Source organism: Ambystoma mexicanum, chromosome 5p, assembly GCF_040938575.1.
Source record: "Ambystoma mexicanum isolate Mex_15411 chromosome 5p, UKY_AmexF1_1, whole genome shotgun sequence".
Taxonomy (NCBI): Eukaryota; Metazoa; Chordata; class Amphibia; order Caudata; family Ambystomatidae; genus Ambystoma; species Ambystoma mexicanum.
The window spans coordinates 294,752,276-294,764,359 of NC_090930.1; the positions used below are offsets into that span (position 1 = coordinate 294,752,276).

Here is a 12,084-nt window from a genome sequence, read left to right on the forward strand (position 1 = left end):
TGGTAAAGTGGAAGACTCAGAATATAAAGCTGCATAGGGTTGATAAAGAGCACTGGGAAAGGGGCACTTGGAAAGTGCACCTTAAGGAAGAAACAAAGGAGAATGAATACTGGGAAGAAGCACAAGGATGAGTAGCTTGGGGAGAAGATAGGTAGGAGTCATGGATATTGCACATAAACCAGGGAAAGAGTGAAAAGGGTAAGGAAGGCAGATAGGGGTAAAGGAAGGAAAAGGAGCACAGACGTGTCAGGGGGATGGGGTGGAAGAAGGATGCAGGCCTCTGCTGGAGATGGATTCATGGGCGTTTGTGTAGCTATGAACAAGGTATATGCCAAGCATTGCTGTAATGGTACTAACTGTCCATTGATGGTAGCAGCTGGACAATGGTGCACATGTATTCATTTTATATCAATGTTAATAAAGCGCCACTAATCCAGAGGCCTCAGAGCATTGTAAGAGAGACAGAAATAGAGAGAGAAGACGGAGAGTTAACGCCGAATCTACTATTTTATCAAATAGAAAGGAAGGCGTTTAGATCTTTTTGAATCTCAGAGGGCAAGCCAGGTCCTGCTGAGGAATTGGTATACCATTCCAGGCTTTGGGTGCCCAGAGATCAAAACCTGTCTCCCCAATTGTATTCAATTTGAACAGGGGCCAATCAAGAAGGGTTCTGCATTGTGATCGTAATATTCTATTAGAAGATTTTTTCGAAAGACAATCTTTCAAATATTGAGGGGCCGTACCAACGACACATGTGTGTGTTAATTTGAGTACTGTATGTTTGATTTGGTGCTGTAGTGGTAACCGGTGGAGTAAGTGCTGCATATGATAACAGAGCCTGGCAAATACACAAGCCGAACATGTCTGGCTTTGCTAATCCTTGTTTTTCAGGGTAGTTCAGTTAAGGACATGCATAGTGCATATACATCAAGTGGCTAAAGGTTAACCTGGTTAAGACATTTTATTACACCAGTAGTGTTTACAGAAGCGATTCAACTATTAGCTCTAAGAAGACAGCTTTGACAAAACCCTGACAGGCGCTGTGAATGCAAAGTTTTATTTGAATGCTCCATAAAGTTATCTCAAAGAGTTCCCATGGGAGATATTTTGGCCTCCGATGGGCAGGACGTGGGTGGGAATGGCCATAGGGATTAGCATAGCCATGAGCAGCCAATGGGTGGGTAAGTAACCAAACAACACCTACAAGCTTTGTGTTCCTCCTCGCATGCCATTTCCCCCAAGCTGTACTCCAATGCATTAGTTTTGGCTTTGCTTAAAGTCAAAACTAAAATGCCGTAGGGAGCTGTAGAAAGAACATTGACGTTTTGGGTACAGTGTTATAACATGCTGTGTTCTAGGAGTTTGGCAGTTGCCTATATGCAGCCGTTAGACAGCGAGGCACTCGTTTACATTTAATATAATAACATTCAGCGATGTACAGAAACTAACAAATGGATTATTGAGTTTTGAAAAAGATTCAAGATTTGAAGTTTACTAATCCAGTATAACAAAAATAATAGAATGAGAAACTAACAAATTAGCAACTGAATTCTCTTTTCCACTCTTTGCAGCTTGACAATCTATCTCTACGCCACTAATTAACCACCCATTCCTAGACCTCCGTAACTTTGCAATCAGATCCTGTCCTGTTCAGCTAATGCAGAAGAGGGCCCCCAAACATTACACTTGCTTAGACACCCTACATAAAGTCAAACGGATCCCTGTCCAGCATCAGCTCCAAGATTGTAAAAACACACTTCAAAGATGTTAATGTTAAAGGATATTTATACCGTGCACTGTCACCACCGTAGTGGTCCCCTGGCCCTCTGGCGTATCGGAAAGAAATGGGGGTAGGTTAAAGATGCTGCACTGAAGGAAAGTCCAATAAGCCTCTATGATGATCCCTTCTACCACGTGCATTATTGCAGACTCTACACCTCCACCCGTCTCCCTGGTGACACAAAAATCAAACTCTCTGCAAACTCTGATAAACCAGAACTAACCAGAGGCATGTATAACTATGTAGCTATAATGACCCACTCACCCTACAACTCACTAGACAACAACATTTAGGACAATGGCTATCGGAAGCAGCAGTCACTGAGCTTAACAATAGCAGGAATCTGGACCTGAGCATATTCAATTGCTATGTAAGAAGACTAACTATTAAGATGGACAGTCCTGTAACATAAAGAGCTTAAAAAACCAATTGCCTCAACATGCCCGACTGTACTGTCGACCAACCCATTCTTTCTGCCACTGGCACACTTTACATCCAGCATCAGCCTAGCGTCCTCATATTCAATCCAACATTGGCTCAGCTTCGTCGAGCACAATTCAATATTGGACCAACATAATTGAAAGCAGTTAAACCTTTTATAGGCCACAAAGTCCCAACAGGTCTAATCATGGAAGAAAGAAAAACAAACATGGCATAATAGATGGAGGGTAGGTGGAGGGATCAGTATAGAGGGGGACAGGGCTGCTAAGCCGAGCAGGGGTGAAGGAAGTAGACAGTGCTAGATAGGAAAGAGTTGCGCAGAGTGGTGGGTTGGCGGTGGAATGAGATGGAAGGCATGTGGGGACTTCCCCATTAGAAAGTGGAAAGACCGGATGAGGTGGCAAGCATGGAAAGGATTTCGCACGGAGCGGGAGAAAGAAGACCACCTATGCAGAGGAGGTGAATGGTATGGACATACTGTCAGACAGGCATGATATCAAGAGAGACACAGACTCAAAGGTGGTCATTTTAAAACCTTTATTTACTAAGGTTCCTGGGATGGCATAATGCATGACTGTCCCTAACTCTAAAGGAATGGTTCACTTAACTGATGTTTCTAAAGGCCGTCAATGTCTAACAGTCTGAAATAAAAGTCTGTGTCTAAACCTATGCTTACCCTCACTCTTTACAAAAATGTGATAGGAACTCTTTCAAAAAGGGGTTCAACAGAAAATTGGAAACCAAAGTTGGTTTCAGGTGGTCTTCTCACCAGGAGTAGTTTGGTCAATGTCACAAAAATTAGTTCAATCAAAAGGGGCTGTTCATAAAACCTTCTCCACGAAGCACTTGAAGTGGTTTCCAATACCTTCTTTGTCTTTGGGTTCCTTGGGGTTCCCTTCCCCAAGCTTCAACTTGTTCAAGTTCCAAACACCACAAAATAAAAATAGCACAGTTCCTTTTGAAGCTTCTCTATGTTCCCTTCCCCAAGCTTCAATACTTTCAACACTACAAAAACAATAAGACTCCAACTTGGTTAGGCCTCTCAGGGTTCCCTTCCCCAAGCTTAGGCCCCTTTTCAGTTTCAACTACGGGTTCAACTTGTCAGGATGTACCTTTCCTTTAAACACAGTTCTTTCATACACACTTCAAATGTGGGGAAAAATCAGAGACTTTCGAAACTGCATGGTTCTTTGCTCCTCCTAGTCGTGACCACACCGATCTGTAACCCCACTCTTTATTCCTTGCTCTTCCTTCTTCAACCTTTCACCTACAGGTGCTTCCTGCACACCTTCTTGTTCTCCTTTGTTTCTTTTGCTTTCTTTCTTGTGGACACTTACACCTTACTTTCTTGTACATACTTGTACCCTTCTTGCTTTGTTGTTTACACTTGTACTGTCTCTCGCTTGCTTTCACCTTTTCCCATGCCGCTGGCACCTTCTTTTTCATTCCTGTGCTTCTGCATGCCTCTCTTTTCGTTTCCGTGCTCACTTGCACCCTTTCTCTGCAGGTTACTTGCACCCTTTCCCACACTTTTCTGTCCTCCCGGTGCTTATTTGAACCTTTCCTTGTTCCTTCTGCACCTCTTCATACACTTTCTGCTTTTCACTTTCACTTCTGTGTCTTTCACACTCTTTTGCAATTGCTTTCAGCTTCAAAACATTTTTATCTTCAATGGGTTGCTTTACGCTCTATGCCGCTTTCTATTTTGTGTCTTTCGACTGCTCCGCTACAGTCATGCACACACTCACAGGTTTCTTTCCCACTGCTTTCACAAAACTCAACGGGCAGCGGTGTGTTGACTGGCGGTCCCTTTCAGGATATGTGGGTTTGAGGGCAGGGTCTCACCACCTTCTCTTCAGACACCATTGGGGTTGGCACAGGTCCCAAGGGAACAAGCACTTTTCTGGACGCCACCAGCAGGATGCAAGCTCTCATCCAGCCCTCGGCTTTTGCCAGCCTCTGCTCCTTGGCTTACAAGGTCCAGGCAGCCTCCCCAGCTCGTTCTCCATCTGGAAAAAGACCATACCTTTGTTAGCTGTGAAAACGGTCAAGTGGAGTCTGGTGTGAATGATAACAAGTAAATGCCTCACTCTGCCTGACTCTATCAATGGGACAATTCAATTTTAGTTGGTAATAGTAGGCCTCTCCCTGACATCCGATGTTAAATATAGGGGAAATCTTCATTTCTCAGGAGGATAGCTCAGGGGCAAAGTGCTCACCTTGGAAGCAAGACGACACAGAGCACCACAGGTTCGATCCCCTGGTCCATGCTTGGAAACCTCTGGGTATTAAGCGCGTTATAAATAACCTATCATATCATATCATTGCTCTCGATCACCTCTTCCTCATCCTAGTACTTGTTGAAAATGGGGACGGGGAGTAAAGGTAAGATGGGAATTGATATTTACAGGCTATATTATTACAAGGTGATTGGTAAAGGACAGGGGAGATCGACTGCCCTGGTTTTGTATACAAAAGGTGATTCTCTGTGTATCAAATTACTCCCTCTGTTAAACACCCGGATATGCAGGCATGGGTCTGTATAACACTTCCATTGATCTAAACTCGGGAAATACAATGAAGTGCTGGGATTGAGATTATGGGCCTCATTACGAGTATGGAGGTAGCCATGGTGCTATTAATGCCATGGCTGCCTCCATACCGGGCTCCTATACTGGGTTTTCTTCAATGAGGAATAACCTGGTCATTCCAACATTCCAACATTAGAGGACCCAGTAATTCCTCCTTAAAGGAACCATTCCCCTGGTCACCTGAATAGGGGATTCTCTGGGTCTACATGATAGAAACCCCTAGGTGACATGAGGAAGTCACTGGGTCAAGGGTGCGCAGGAGAATGAATGGTAATTTGCTGAGTGATAGTGGCATGGTGTAGATGGGCAGTGAGGAAACCACTGGTATGTGTGTGGAGACATCCCCATTCGAAAGACAGTGCGTGGGGTGGAGCGGGCCAAGCAAGGAGGCAAGGACAGGGTAAGTTATGTGCCAGTGAAAATAGGATCGAAAAAAGGGAGTTTGTTGCAAAGGAACTAGGACGAGTAAACAGAATAGTTTCAGGAAATCTATAGAATGATGTAAAAGGCAGAGATGGCAAAAGGAAGCAAAAACAAATGATGGAAACAAAAGCAGCTGGTAGAACTAAGTAGGACATGACTATCTTTTATGTTGAAATCAGTCTCGTGTTTAATAAATCTTTGCCTGCTATTCAGCTGTTTAGGGTTTTCTGTAAATATACTTTCTCTATATATAAATGTTTAGAAAGCTGCAGTAAGTGGGCTCTATGCCTAGCAATCATCTTGCTTGAGTGGGTCACCATCAAGCTGTTGGGGTGCTCTAGTTCTTTGAAGGGATGGTTTGCATTGATTGGTGCTAGTTTATTTGAAAATGTTTGTGTGAATATTGCTATGTCATCAGAAGTCTTTTAAATAGTCTTTGTCGCTTCATTGGGATTATGAGCCAGAATCTAGGTGGATTTGTTTGATCATGATAGGATTACCGTAGCTATGGATACGCTCCTACATGCATATTTGTCTCCCACAATTGACGCCATAATGTTGAATGCCATATAAATACATTGAATTGAATTGATTGTTTATTTGTATAGCGCCTATACACAATGGGCCTCATTCTGAGGAATGCCGTAGGGGTTTAACGGGGCCGGTAGAGCTGCTGGCCCCATTAAACCCCTACCGTCCCATTACACAGTCTCCTCGCAGGACCTGGTTTTACCAGGCATCCTTAGCGGGTCCCGCGAGCGGACCAGGATGCTATCAACGGGCCCGTCATTAATGGGCTCATTGTTAGAATCATCCCCATTGAGCCCTGTGGGGGCTCACATGGGAATAGGGATGTACTGGGGTCGGCTTCCCTGAATGGGGAAATACCAGGCCCTCCAAGGTCGGAATGGCCCGGTAATTCCCCATTCAGGGAACCCGGAACACGGTACCCGGAATGGGGGTAGCCATGCCACAAATAGCAGCATGGCTACATCCATTCTCGTAATAAGGTCCATTGTGTTTCAAAGTGCTTCAAGGAGGAAGGGAACATGGGAGAATACAATTACATTCTTACCAGTCCTTGAAACAATTTCAAATGTGTAAAAATGACTATCATAATATTACATCAGCAGTAACATTATTATTCCTGACGACAATTGATGTAGTGCATGAATAACAGGAGGAGGGAGAGGGGGGATGGAGGTGTAGAGAGAGGGAGGAGGAGAGGAACAAACAAGCCACTATCATAATAGGTCAAATGACGGGCTGGAGGGTTATCTTGAAAGGACACAGTACGAGTTGGTCATTGTTTAAAAATGAATGTAAATATCATGCATAATTCTGGTAAAGTTAATTAATTGGTTTTCTTGAACATGATTTGTGGATGACTATTACTTCGTGTGTTTTAAGTTGTGAAGATGGCTGGCCCGGAAACTGCCCTCAATTTGCCCACACTATAATTTGTTTATCTTCATCGGGAATGCCGTGTGAGGGAAAATAAGTGGCCGTCTATGGATTTTTCATGGATCCCCCCCCCCCTCCGGTAGCCTCTCATGGGGTGGTAGTTTCAGTATGATGTGAAAGGCACTCTCAAGCACAGCACATCTCTTGTGCCAGCACTAGGTCGGCCCCATGGATGCCCCATCAGGCAACCTGGCTCCTGAGATTACTGTAGGCCAGTCTTTACTTCGAAACAACATATATGTCAAGAAACTGACTGGCTGCTCCAGCCTTCTCTGTGACTTTTTCCAACACTATCACCGTCTTTATGTGTTTGGTGGGAAGAGAAGAAAGACACTGTTTCCCTATCATGGCCTGGTTTTCTTGGGTCCCTCATGTTCGTTTGGTTCCCAGAGGAGGCAATACCTACAGCACTTGCACTGTGGTATTTCATCCTGAAAAAAGTCAGGAAATGCATCACGAGGAATTACAAGAGTGGTATTAACACCAGAGGAATTACCACAGGCTGTAATGTGCTTGATTCTTAAGGAAGTTCTATGAGATTTCAAAATGGGGAATAACCACAACTCACAATTTGTCTGATTTATTACTGTTACCAATGGCAGTAATGGTCAAACATTTGATGGTACCAGATTGGCTAATTCTTGTTCATATCTAGAAAGCTGGAGCAGAGCTATATTGATCGGTCTTTATCTGCAAGGAATACAGAAATAACTGGGGCGACAGCTGTTCATAGCCAGTGATGCTTGTCCATCCATCCCTTTATTAGGCACTGGGCCTCATTACAATTTTGCCAGTATTCCAGTGGTAAATCTGCCCATATACCAGCAATTGGAATTGTTGTTCCTGGCACTTGGTCTGCCGGAATTGCCGGGAGATTGCAAGGGACGGTAAGGGCAGTAAATCCCCATTCCCTTCATGGGGGGATTTTGCTGCAATTACCGGCCGTGACGGTAATAAGAGCATTTTTATGTGCGGGTATGGAGCAGATTTGCCTCCAGCTCTGAGTTGGAGGTAAATCCTTATGCCCTACCAGCAAAGTTGTAGTTGTCTGGTCTGGTAAAATTGACAGTAAGCGTTATTGCCGTCACTTTTACTATGTACCGGCCCACACCGAATGAGGCCCACTGTTTCTTTTCCCGTCCACTATCCCTACTCACAAATGTTTGTCCGTGGTGAAGCCATCTGAGGCTGGGAAAAGAAAGCAATGACCCATGCACGCCTAATGACAGAGATCACTGTCGCAAGAACAATAAAGAAACGCATTCATTCATTCAGCCATTAATGCATGTGTGTGCACTAACGGAATGCCTGCACAAACCACGAAACGAACACAGCATATATGAAAACATTGTTTGTGTTTCGACATGTTTCACTAGAATTGAAAATGTTGTTAATGTGTTTGCTTTGTAGTTTTAATTGGAAACTGATCAGCTCAAAATGAAGAACATGTCTCTGTGTACATAGGGCCATTGGATTAGCCTTTGGTGGAAACGACTTTGTCTGAGGAGGAAATATCTGTTCCATCCCAGGGTCAGCTGGGTAGAACTTTGGTCACTGATGGAACGTTGCAAATCAAAGATCCATCAGGAAGGTATAATTAATAAGTAACAGCGTTCCCACACAAGACCAGCCATGAGCAGTTTAATAGAAAAATCCTGGTAGATTTATTTTACATATGTGTACAGTTCATCAGGGGTACAGTTACTCTAAAATGTAGACATAGATACCACCCACCAGCTATCCTCATTCACTCCAGCTCAAGCCCCCAAATGACACATTCAGAATATTCACACACACAACCCTCTACAACATTCTCTAGAGCTTTCAGTATTTCTCATGCATCAACATCCCACTAGCATACATGGATGACTAGCAGGACAAGAAGACATTAACCAAGTCACAGCAGAAGGATGTGTCATGCAATGAGCAAGTGATCACATCATGTCAGTTATGGCCATCAAATGCTCAGCTGCTCACATCATTTCACACATATTGTGAATAATGTTTCCTCACAGCTGCATAGCATCTCTGCCAATCCAGAAAAGAAGTACAAGACATTGGCAACAAACACCATTATGGGTAAGAGGCTTGTCATGGGCCTCAGAAGTCAAAGGAACTATGCTGGACGCTGGGATGTTCTCATCCAGCAAATGACTGGGTGTCTAAACAAACATTTTCAGATTGCATCATTAAAGAAGCACAATTACATTCTATATCAGACTTCTCCAAGCGCCCAAAAGCGCAAGATGCAACCTTTTGAAGGTTTTGTACGTAAAGGCATAGTGATATGTCCCACAGATGAAGATTTACACGATCGAATACTAAAGTGTACGGATGAGGCAGGGAAAGATGTTCCAGATAATGCAGTGTTGGAAATGAAAGGTATTCTTGTCCTAGAATAGCTCATCTGTATCTATGTATTACTCCTGCTTTCCATCTCCCTCGTTGCATGCTTGAGACCGTCCCTGGAATGGGGGCTGGGAACATAGAAGGTTATCCAGCAGCATATAATCAAAAAATGGCTATGCCGCAAGTATCATGACGCTCCAACGCATGCTTCGGGCCATAACTGCCAACCCTTTTCTCCACACAATAAGGACATACGCAATGGGGAGGACACACTCTTCTGCACACAACATAGGGGTGGTAAGTGTAGCACACCGGAATATACAACAGGAGAATGGACACGTGCCACAGTCAATCAAAACAGTAGGGGTAGGATAGGGTAATCAACCCTACTAAACAAAAATACCTCACCCTTCTACATACACCTCTCAAACTCAGAACTAAACACAACTATATCTCTAGAGCACAACAAACCACATGCACATCACTACACCGCAACAACAAAACGAACCATACATAGCCTCGCACAACAGCACATGACAGCTACCAACCGAAAAACACGCCTATGATATGATATGATATGGCATTTATAACGCGCCTATACACAAGTGTTTCAAGGCGCAACGAGGCATGGGAGGGGGAACAAGGGAGGACAGAAAACGATGCTACTAGGCCAGGTGTCATTCAGATTGCTCAAGTACATGGGAAGGGGAAGGAGGAGAAGTCTGAGGGAGAAGGGGGAGAGGACAGTGCAGTACATGGGATAAGAACCAAACAAAATAAATAAAGATATATAGTGCATAAAAGTACGACACACAGGTGGCAAGTGCAAGGAAAGTGCAACCATCATATGTGAAGTGCAGGTGGTGGGACTGCAGAGATACAGAACCAGTCCCCAAATGCCGGGGAAGCCGGGAAGGCAGTGCAGGAGTGCGACTGCCAGGGGAAGGGACCTGGCCCCGAGATCAGAGGGTGACCAGGTAACCAGTGCAAATTCAGTGTCAGCCAGGAAATCAGCACGGGAGAGGAGGAGAAAAAGCAGTAGCAAAGAGAAAGGTTTTGAGGTGCTTCCGGAATCGAAGATGATTCTCCTCTAATTTCAGGGAGGCAGGGAGGCTGTTCCAGAGGGAGGCACCAGCCGAAGAAAGAGATCTACCACTAACTTGTTGCTTTGAGAAGCGACTGACTCTGAGGGAGTTTGAGGTTGTTGCGTGAAGAGCTCGAGAGGAAAGGTGTTTAGGGAGAGAGAGTTGAAGGTATTGAGGCTCCAGGCCCCAGAAGGCCTTATGGACGATGCAGAGGGTTTTGAACTTAATCCTCGCAACCACTGGGAGCCAGTGCAGAGATTTGAGTCCAGGAGAGATTTCAGGCCTATGCTGAGTGAACAGTGTAAACCGAACTGAAGCTGCCAACAGCACTTCACCGCTCTCTTGCTCTTTTCTCCCGCTCAGTCCTACTAACTTACATCCCTTTACCCTCGTGCTTTACAGATCCGCCAGAGTGGCAAGGGACGCAGTGGGTGACCGTGCACGGTATCAGAACTTGTAACATAACATAACATAACATCATGTAATAGAACAGCTGGCAGACATCTGCCTCAGAAAGCATGCATTCTCTAGCATGTTCTGTTCTTTGTATTGTTTTGCAATGCATTACTTTATATGCTGTGTAGTCAATGGCCACAGCCTTCAGCTATGTACATCACCACAATTGCAATTGTTGATTGGGCCACTAATCAGACAAGAGTTTCACTGGTGTGGTCAAATTCACTGGGCAAACATTGAGGTTCCTACAAGGGCCATTTCTGGGTTGGCTTTTTATCTCCCAAAAATGTCCCTTCAATGTGATTCCCTACGGCTTTTTAAAAAGAAATCAAATCTTCAATCCCACCCACCACATGCCACCTTTGGTTCTTGAAACGCCATTTAATAATGTTGGCTTCTTCTCCTCATCCTTTATCCTGTTTCTCCTGCCTTTCTTTTCCTCTCTCCGCTGGCCCGACACCCACACTCCACCTTCTCACAGTTCCCTCTACATCCTTGGATCCCACTGCCCATGAATGCTTGTTCTCGTCCCTTTGGGCCTCTCTCACCATCTCCATTTCTTCCTCTCAGAGCAATTACCCCCAATCTGACTCTCCCGCGCTCTCTCCCACTCTCACTCCCTCTTTCACACGCACAGATGCAAACACATGTGAGCACACGCACGCACACACACCTGCCCATCGGCACACACATACCCACATTCCACAGGAAATGATCTATGTCATTGCCACTGTTATTACTTCTTGTGGAAACTGTAAACAATCGTTTTTATATTTACATAATGTCTGCTCAAGCTGCATTCTCAGAGCAGCGCGCGCACATTATTTCGTAACCATTGTTCAAATTGCATACATCAAAGATGTTTTCTTATCCATCTATGTATTGAAGGGGGCTCAGGCAACGTAGCAAAGAGGGAGAGAGAGGGAGAGAGAAAGAGAGAGAGAGAGAGAGAGAGAGGGAGTGAGAGGCTATATGTGTGTGGGGGCGGGGGCTAGTTCAATTTCTTAAGAAGGCTGCGCTGATTTGTGTGTGTGTGTGTCTTTTTAAGAAGAGGTGCCGTAGCTCTCCTCCATCGCAAGCTCGGACTTGACCGCATGTGTGCATGGTTAAGTGACATATGGTTTGGATTGCTTCCAGCTTCCCCGCCAAGTGAGTTATAGAAAAAAGCATCCTGTGGTGGGAGAAAACTTAACACAAAGCCCCTATCCCCAGCTGTGCGGGCAGCAACGGCACATCTTGGGCCGCCTGAGATCAACAGATCGCGGCACTGCGAATGTGGATGTGGTAAGATTGCATTTCTGTGTGATTGTGCTGCAGTGCTCCTACATTCCAAAGACGAATGGTGTACGTGGTGGCATATTACAAACGTACCAGTTTTCACGTGTGTTTTCTATGTCATGTAATTGCATAGGGGACTTTTACACATGATGGTAAACTGTGCAAGTTTGCATGTTTGCATCTCCATTGCTTTAATATGGTGCTCATGTGCATTCAA

General features: G+C 44.7%; 1 protein-coding gene across 4 annotated transcripts in view; it reads left to right on the forward strand.

Annotated features, from left to right (window-relative positions):
- The window catches only part of NRK (Nik related kinase), a 1,461,188-nt gene that overhangs the window by 276,728 nt on the left and 1,172,376 nt on the right, over positions 1-12,084 (forward strand). Inside the window, exon 1 of one of the 4 annotated variants that reach the window (XM_069612726.1) lies at positions 11,805-11,873. The exons of the other annotated variants lie outside the window; for them this stretch is intronic. The gene's annotated coding sequence lies outside the window, so the exon portion shown is untranslated. Of the gene's footprint in view, positions 1-11,804; positions 11,874-12,084 lie in introns of those variants that run through there. 4 annotated transcript variants of the gene reach the window in all.